Genomic DNA, 9,108 nt, shown 5'->3' with positions numbered 1-9,108 from the left:
CCTGTAATACACATCATACAGCACATTACATATAGTGGAGGAGCTCCTGTAACACACATCATACAGCACATTACATATAGTGGAGGAGCTCCCGTAATACACATCATACAGCACATTACATATAGCGGAGGAGCTCCTGTAATACACATCATACAGCACATTACATATAGCGGAGGAGCTCCTGTAATACACATCATACAGCACATTACATATAGTGGAGGAGCTCCCGTAACACACATCATACAGCACATTACATATAGTGGAGGAGCTCCCGTAATACACATCATACAGCACATTGCATATAGTGGAGGAGCTCCTGTAACAGGCCCGGATTTAGGGGTGGGCCCAAGGGCCCGGGGCCCTGGGCCACCCACCAAGCAGGGGCCTCCCACCAATATAGGGATAAATATCTCAAAACATGTAAAATACATGTCTCTTTGTTGTGAACCATTTCTAATGATAAGGAACATTTAAAGGGAACCTGTCACCCCGTTTTTTCCATATGAGATAAAAATACTGTTAAATAGGGCCTGAGCTGTGCATTGCAATAGTGTATTTTGTGGACCCCGATTCCCCACCTATGCTGCCAAAATACGTTACCAAAGTAGCCGTTTTCGCCTGTCAATCAGGCTGGTCTGATCAGATGGGCGTGGTGTCTTCCCCCAGATCTTGCTTAGTTTTCCGTTGGTGGCGTAGTGGTTTGCGCATGCCCAAGGTCCCAAATCCACTGCACAGGGGAGGGAAAAGAGCGCGATCTGCGCTATTTCCCTGGTGATCGGTGGGGACGGCCATCTTCCTGTGGCCGCGCGTGCGCAGATGGAGCGCTCTGCTGCCCGCGGCTTCAGGAAAATGGCCGCGGGATGCCGCGCGTGCGCAGATGGAGATCGCGGCGGCCATTTTCCTGAAGCCGAGATGCGAACTCTGCTTCAGGAAAATGGCCGCCGCGATCTCCATCTGCGCACGCGCGGCATCCCGCGGCCATTTTCCTGAAGCCCCGGGCAGCAGAGCGCTCCATCTGCGCACGCGCGGCCAAAGGAAGATGGCCGCCCCCACCGATCACCAGGGAAATAGCGCAGATCGCGCTCTTTTCACTCCCCTGTGCAGTGGATTCGGGACTTGGGCATGCGCAAACCACTACGCCACCAACGGAAAACTAAGCAAGATCTGGGGGAAGACACCACGCCCATCTGACCAGGCCAGCCTGATTGACAGGCGAAAACGGCTACTTTGGCAGCATAGGTGGGGAATCGGGGTCCACAAAATACACTATTGTAATGCACAGCTCAGGCCCTATTTAACAGTATTTTTATCTCATACGGAAAAAACGGGGTGACAGGTTCCCTTTAACAAAAGAGAAACTATTGAAAGTGTAGGGACCTGGCTACGGTCCTACATCTCAGTGGCTGGCACAGAGCGGCAGAGTCATGGCACCTGACCTGTGTCAGCATCCACTGACCTGGCTAGCCTAGCCAGACTTCCTTAGTACCCTCCCTGTGCCTAATGCTTAGCTAATGGCATGCGGCAGCCTTCTCTGATCCCAACAGAAGCCTCTAGGCGCTACCTATTCAGCTATATGATTGCTCCCTCGGATTAGATCAGTTGAGAGTTTGTTCAGCTACCTTCGAGGAAGGAGGCGGAGCCACGATGTTGGCACGAGAAGAGGATTCTCCACCGCGGAGCGCGGCAGGACTTCACTCTGGATCTTCAGTCACTGAAGATCCAGAGGTGAAGTGGTTCAGTCTTCACAGTGTAGCGCTGGGTGAGCATGATCTCTGTCTGTCCGTGTGTGTGTGTCTGAAGCGATGGCCGGGGGACCACCACGGTGCAGAAAGACTACTGTACACAAGATGAGGTGCAAACAACAAAGGGTAGATTTATTGGGAGGCAAGGAATGAAGTGGGTGAAAAAGATGCAAACAGGGGTACGCAATGGCAAGAGACACTTTACAAGAGTTATAAACGTTATCTTTCCCGTAAAATAGCACGGTGCTCCAACTATTACAGACTCAAAATATGTCTCACAAGCAAATTTAAACAATAAACAAATAACGATGCTACTCTACATATAACCTCCCTGGCCTTTACTAAGCAGGCCACACGGCTCCCGTGTACTGACTACTGAAGCCTACACTAGGCCCTAACAGGTGCACCAAATAGGAACAGACTCACGGTGATGTTGGGGACTCAGGTCCAGTCCCAGGGGGGCCCCCAGCAGTCTATATGGTGGTGCGCACGGTTTTCTGTCAGCTCTGTGAAGTGTGGTCTTCTCCTTGCTTCTGGATCCTAGGGATGCTCCTGGAGACTGTAAGTACCTTTCTGAGTATCTTCGTGGCTTCACAAACTAGCACAGAACAGCCACCTTTGCTGTACCCGGAAAAGTCTTGCAAATTTCACAATCTGTCCCAGGCTGTGGGACCTTTCTTGTCGCAAACAGCACACAGTTCTCTCTGTAGCAGCTTCAGCTCACACACACAGTTCAGGCTCAACTCCTCCCCCAATTCTAGGGCAGTTCATCTTCACAGTCTATAGCAGGGGGGAAGCAGAACATTCCATCACACCAGACAAGGGGGTGCTGTCTCTTAAAGTGGCAGCGTGTTACTGTCCATAACAGCACCACCCTCTTACATGCCTCCCTTCTAAATGATGGTCGTCCTCGGCCATCACAGAATCAAGGTTGAATCGTAATGAAGGAACGTGCAATGCGGAAACAGCACCTAGAGGAGGCAACAAAGGTGTAAAAACAGACAGAGCACACTGTTCTACATATCGGACTGGTGGAACCCCTGCATTAGACCTCTGGGATCTCCGAAGCTCTTGGCTGTCAGGCAAGGCTTGACTATCTTCCAGAGCAACACTTGTCGCAGGAGACATTGTGAGCTCTTGTCTGGTCTCCTCCTCGCATGGCGGTACTGGTACATCCATGGGATTACCGCCTCTGTGCGGCTGAGGACCCCCTACTGTGTCAGGAATGGTCCACCACTCATCATCTCATTTCACTATCAGGCATCACAGATTCAGGAAGTGGAGTCGCGCCTTCAGGCAATAATGGCGTAGAACAGACCTCAGACCGGCAAGGCCACAGCATATTTCTGTGAAGTACTCTAGGGGCGGATGCCCCATTCTCAATCTGTACCTTGTAGACAGGGCCGTTAGCATACACTCGCTCGATAACCTTGTACGGCTGCACTTCCCATCTCTCACTTAGTTTTCCCTTAGGGCATTTCTCTCTGACTAATACTCGGTCTCCAGGTTGGAGCAGTGACTCTTGAGTCGGTCTGCAGCCCGTATGTTCTTTTTCTTGCAGCTGCTGACCCGCCAACCGCCGTATCGTTTGCAATCGTTGCCGATGCTCTTTCACCCATGAGGTGACAGTTTGCTCCATCAGCTCCTCTGGCTGTTCCAAATTCAGCTCAATGATCTCTCGTCCAGCTCTTCCAAACAACAGTAGATAGGGGGTATAACCCGTGGTGGAGTGGAGTCCAGACCAATTCTGGCAGATAGTCTGGCCAACACGCCTTCTTATCCTCCTCCAACGTTCTCAGCATTTGAAGTAAGGTTCTGTTGAAACGTTCACAAGCTCCGTTGCCTTGAAGGTGGTAAGGGGTGGTCCGGGACCGCTCGATGCCATACATGCGATACAATTCTTCCATCACCTTGCCTTGGAAACATGCGCCTTGGTCGGAGTGGATGCGCTTTGGGCACCCATACACCCGGATGAAGTCTTGACAGATGGCTCGCGCCGCCGATTCCGCAGTCTGATCTCTAGTCGGAGTGACTACTGCGAACTTAGAGAAATGATCATCACCAAACAGTATTGCAGCCCCCGAGCCGAGTGTCCCACGAGGAGATAGTCGATCATCAAGACTTCTAGCGGTTCCTTAGTTTGTATGGTTTGGATGGGTGCCCTCTGTTCAGTACTCTTAATGAGGTCACATACTCGACATTGCCAGCAAACCTCTTCCACCACAAGCTTCAACCGGGGGCAATACACATTAACCATGTAACCATTGGTAGGTCTTTGTGGGGCCGAAGTGCGCTCCAAATTCGTGGGCTTCTTTAGCTACTTCTTGAGCCATTCTTCCTGGGATGACCACTTGCCACCTTACTTCCATATCTTTTGGCTGTTGCCTCTTACGATATAGCACTGACTCTCGCACTTCCAGTCTATCCCACTGGTGCAACGGTGCAACACACTCCTCATTTCAGAGTACAGATCATCTCTCTCTTGTTTGCCAGGCTTCCACTTTTGCGTTACCCACCATTTCATCTGTCTCAGCCCTTCGTCTTCATCCTGAACGTGTCCCTCATCCTCATTGGTTCTCCCCAGGGACCGGGGTAATGCGCAGGCCTCCCTTCTTGACTGGGCCGCAACCTTTGGGGGCTTAAACTTTCGAAAGTCTGGGGTTTCCTCCTCTTTGAGTTGCTCATCAAGATCCCCCACTGGAGTCTCCACAGTCACTCTTGACAGCCCATCAGCATTTGCATTTTCGGTAGTAGAGCGATAACGGATGGTAAAGTCGAACTTGGCTAGGCGAGCCACCCACCGTTGTTCTAAGGCCCCCAATTTAGCATTCTCAAGGTGGGCCAGGGGATTATTGTCTGTTCGAACTTGAATCTTGGTACCTGTCAGGAAGCCTGCAAACTTTTCTGTCATGGCCCACACCAGGGCCAGGAGCTCTAACCGGAAGGAGCTGTAATTGTGAGGGTTTCTTTCGCTGTCTCGCAGGGACCTGCTGGCATACCCGATGACTCTCTCATGTCCATCCTGTATCTGAGAAAGTACTGCACCGAGTCCATGAAGGCTACCATCTGTGTACAACAGGAACGGTTGATCGAAGTCTGCGTAGGCCAAAATCGGGGCTGAGGTAAGGGCATTCTTTATAGCCTGGAAGGCTTCGTCTTGTCCCTGTGCCCAGGGGATGTGCTGGGTCTTCGGCACTCCAGCAGTCCCCCTCAGCAACTCATTGAGAGGACCCGCCACCTTCGTGAAGTCTTTAACAAACCGGCGGTAGTACCCAGCGAGTCCCAGGAAGGCCTGGAGTTCTCTCACTGTTCGAGGGACTGGCCACTTCTGGATAGCAGCCACTTTTTCTGGCGAAGGTAGAACTCCATCTTGTGACACTATGTGGCCTAGGTACTCGATCTTTCTCTTGATGAGGTGGCACTTCTTTGGCTTCACCTTCAGGTTATGGGCCCGCAATCTTCCGAGTACCTGTCCAAGCCGGGCAAGGTGTTCTTCGAATGAAGCTGAAAACACAATGATGTCATCCAGATAGATCAGGGTAGCCTCAAAATTTAAGTCTCCCAAACACTTTTCCATCAGCCGTTAAAATGTGCCTGGAGCATTGGAGAGCCCGAAGGGCATCCGGTTAAACTCGAACAGCCCCATAGGGAGGATGAAGGCGGTTTTCTCTCTGTCTTTCTCTGCCACGGCTACTTGCCAGTATCTGCTTGCTAAGTCCAGGGTGGAGAAGTACTTGGCTTTCCCCAACGTTGTCAAGGATTCCTCGATGCGGGGCAACGGATATGAGTCTCGAACAGTGCAGGCATTGAGTTTCCTGTAATCTACACAGAACCGGATTGTCTCATCCTTTTTCTTGACGAGCACCACCGGGGCTGCCCAAGGGCTCTGACTACTCTGCACCACTCCTGAATCCAGCATCTGCCTCAGTAATGTTTTCACCTCTTGATACATCTTGGGCGGGATCTGCCGGTATCGTTCTCGAATTGGACGAGCTTCCCCAGTCGGTATCTCGTGCGTGATGGCTTCAGTACAGCCGAAATCTTCGGCGTGACGGGCGAATGCGGCCTGATTTTACCACAGCATAGTCTCTATTGCTTGCACACACTCAGGGCCCAGAGCCTTCACATCCACTTCCATTTGATCAAGGATGACCCGTCCACTCCACTCGAGGGATGGTGTCTCTTCCTACCCCGCAGTAACTGCTAGGGTCCACCCCGTGCCTTCTTTCGGTGATAAAGACATCTCCTGACTCACCACTTCACCCTTATGTAGGTACACCAGGGCCAGATCTGTCCCTAGTGGCAAGGTGACCTCCCTGGGGACCACATTCAAAGCTCTTATGGGGACATGCCCTCGCTGGACCACAGCTATCGTACGAGCTATCATGACTTCTTGGTCCACTCCTCCACCTACCACAGGCTGAACAACCACTTCCAACCCATCAAGGTTGCGGTGAGTCCCCATTGGAAGGTATACTATAGTTTCTCACTCGGGAGGTAGGATTACGGGTTCTTTACCAGGAGCCCTGATGACCCCTACCGTCTGATAAGATGGCACACTCTTCTGCATCCCACAGACGCGGATCAGTCTTTGAAGGGTTTCTTGAGTAGGCTTATGTGTAGTAGCCTTCTTCCAATATCCAGGTCCCCGTTTGGTAAACATAATCTGATCGAGTTCACGTAGGATATTCATTCCCAGTACTACAGGCACATCTTCCTTGATAGGCTCAGGGACTAGCAGGATCCCTTTTCTCCCAACTTCTTTCCCACATATTCGAATATTCATCCACACGACCCCTGTGACCGGGATCGGTTGTTGGTTGGCAGCAAACAACCGGATCAATGTCTCTTTTTCTGGCTTGGCCAGGTCCTGGAAATGCTGCTTGAAATACGCTTCTGGCATCGTTGTCTCTTGTGACCCGGTATCTATCAGGCAATCCACTAGAACTCCTTCGAATTCAGCATATAGGATGGGGCTCCCAGCAATCAAGTGTTCATTATGATATGGAGCGGCCTCTCTTCTCGCCTCCCCCACAGAGTGCCGCACTACTGCGGGGGTTGGTAGTTTAACGGCAGCTTCCGCTGGCCTTGAGTATATTTACGACAGTCTCTGGCAAGGTGCCCCCGTCCTCCACATTCCCAGCATTGGATGCCTCCTCCTCGCCGAGGGGTACCTCGAGCCTGTCCTCCGATGCCTGACGGGAGGGGGCTTGCTCCCACTGATCCCTTATCGGTCGGGCTGAAGAATGGTTGCATGAGTACGGTGGGTCAGACTGTTGTAGTTCCCCCACTCTTCGCTCCATCTGGGTCAGTTTCTCTTGCACGTTGACAAGGGACCGCTGCAAGTCTTGCACCACCTAGACCAGCACCTCCTGATGGTTTGGGTCCCCTCTGGTATTGGCGCCCTGGACACGCATCACCCCAGATGCATAGCTCTCTTCTTTACTTCGGGCCACTGTTTCTGCCAGGATTTGACGAAACGTAAGAGCCGGATCTGCCCGGACCCGTTCTGACAGTGCTCACCTCAAGGATGTGCTGTACAGTCCCAGAATGAATTGCTCTCGGAGTATCCGGTCTTTAGAGCCCATGCCGCCAAATCCATCCGCCTCCTTTCTCTGCTCCTCTGCTAACACTTCTTGCAGTGCTGTTGCATACTGAGAAATTCCTTCTTCCCACTGCAGCCTAGAGAAAAATTTGGCGCGAAGGTGTCCGGCGCTAGCAGTCTCGCCGTAGATCTCTTCCGGGAACTTCACTAGCTCCTTCAGGGTACTGCGGGTGAGTTCTGGTTGTAGACAGATGTTTCTATGGGCTTCTCCCTCTAGGGCAGTTAACGCAATGTCCACTTCAAGGTCTGGGCTTATGTTATAAATCTTCAGGGTGCTTTGCAGCCGGGACACCCAGTCAGACAGTGGCATATTCTTGCCGTCAAACTTTGGTAGCACCCTAAATATGGTGCCAATAGGGAGTGTCCTTGCAGGGGTTCCACCAATGCCCACAGCATCTCCATTAACATTAGCATTCCCGCCATTGCTGTCTGCTGCCTCCATCTTGGTGACAGTACCCTGCTCGCAGCGCCACTTGAAGCGATGGCCGGGGGACCACCACGGTGCAGAAAGACTACTGTACTGTTATGGTCTGGTGATTAAGGAGCGACATGCGACTAGCTCTGAGCAGGTGGTAACTATACTGACTGCAGTTGCTAATCTTAACACAGACACTAGCAGTAGCCGTGGGATGTTCCTGTCACTCCCTGGACACCTCGTCACAGCCGGAGAACTAGCTACCCCTAAAGGTAGAAACAGGAAAGCTATCTTGCCTCAGAGAAAATCCCCAAAGGATAGGACAGCCCCCCACAAATAATGACTGTGAGAGGAGAAGGAAATGACATACGTAGTATGAAACAAGATTTAGCAAAGGAGGCCACTACTAGCTAGACAGAATTAGTACAGAACAGAAAACTGTGCGGTCAGTAATAAAGACTAGAAAAAGTCCACCGCAGAGAAATGCAAAAATCTCCACACCTGACTAAAGGTGTGGAGGGCAAACCAGCTTAGCTAAATAGATCCATACTGATAAGCTGGACAAATGAGCAAAACATAGAAAATGCAAAACAACAAAGTCCACAACAAGTGAACTGCAAAAAGACAAGCAAGGACTTAGCTTTGCTGAAATGGTCAGAGTGGCAGGGAAATCCTCAGAGAGCCATGACTCCAAGCTCAACAATTGACAACTGGCATTGAATTAGGGATAAAGCCAGACTAATATAGCCGAGCCAGAAAGACGATCAGTGAGAACAGCTGCTGATGCTAAATCCAAGAAGCAGCCATACCACTCAAAACCACAGGAGGGAGCCCAAGAGCAGAATTCACAAAAATGCTACTTATAACCACCGGAGGGAGCCCAAGAGCGGAATTCACAACACTGTACACAAGATGAGGTGCAAACAACAAAGGGTAGATTTGTTGGGAGGCAAGGAATGAAGTGGGTGAGGAAGATGCAAACAGGGGTATGCAATGGCAAGAGACACTTTACAAGAGTTATAAACGTTATCTTTCCCATAAAATAGCACGGTGCTCCAACTATTACAGACTCAAAATATGTCTCACAAGCAAATTTAAACAATAAACAAATAATGATGCTACTCTACATATAACCTCCCTGGCCTTTACTAAGCAGGCCACACGGCTCCCGTGTACTGACTACTGAAGACTACACTAGGCCCTAACAGGTGCACCAAACAGGAACAGACTCACGGTGATGTTGGGGACTCAGGTCCAGTCACAGGGGGGGCCCCAGCAGTCTATATGGTGGTGCGCATGGTTTTCTGTCAGCTCTGTGAAGTGTGGTCTTCTCCTTGCTTCTGGGT

Source organism: Ranitomeya variabilis, chromosome 4, assembly GCF_051348905.1.
Source record: "Ranitomeya variabilis isolate aRanVar5 chromosome 4, aRanVar5.hap1, whole genome shotgun sequence".
Lineage (NCBI taxonomy): Eukaryota > Metazoa > Chordata > Amphibia > Anura > Dendrobatidae > Ranitomeya > Ranitomeya variabilis.
The sequence above is the reverse complement of the archived record's forward strand: the minus strand, read 5'-3'. Positions refer to the sequence as shown.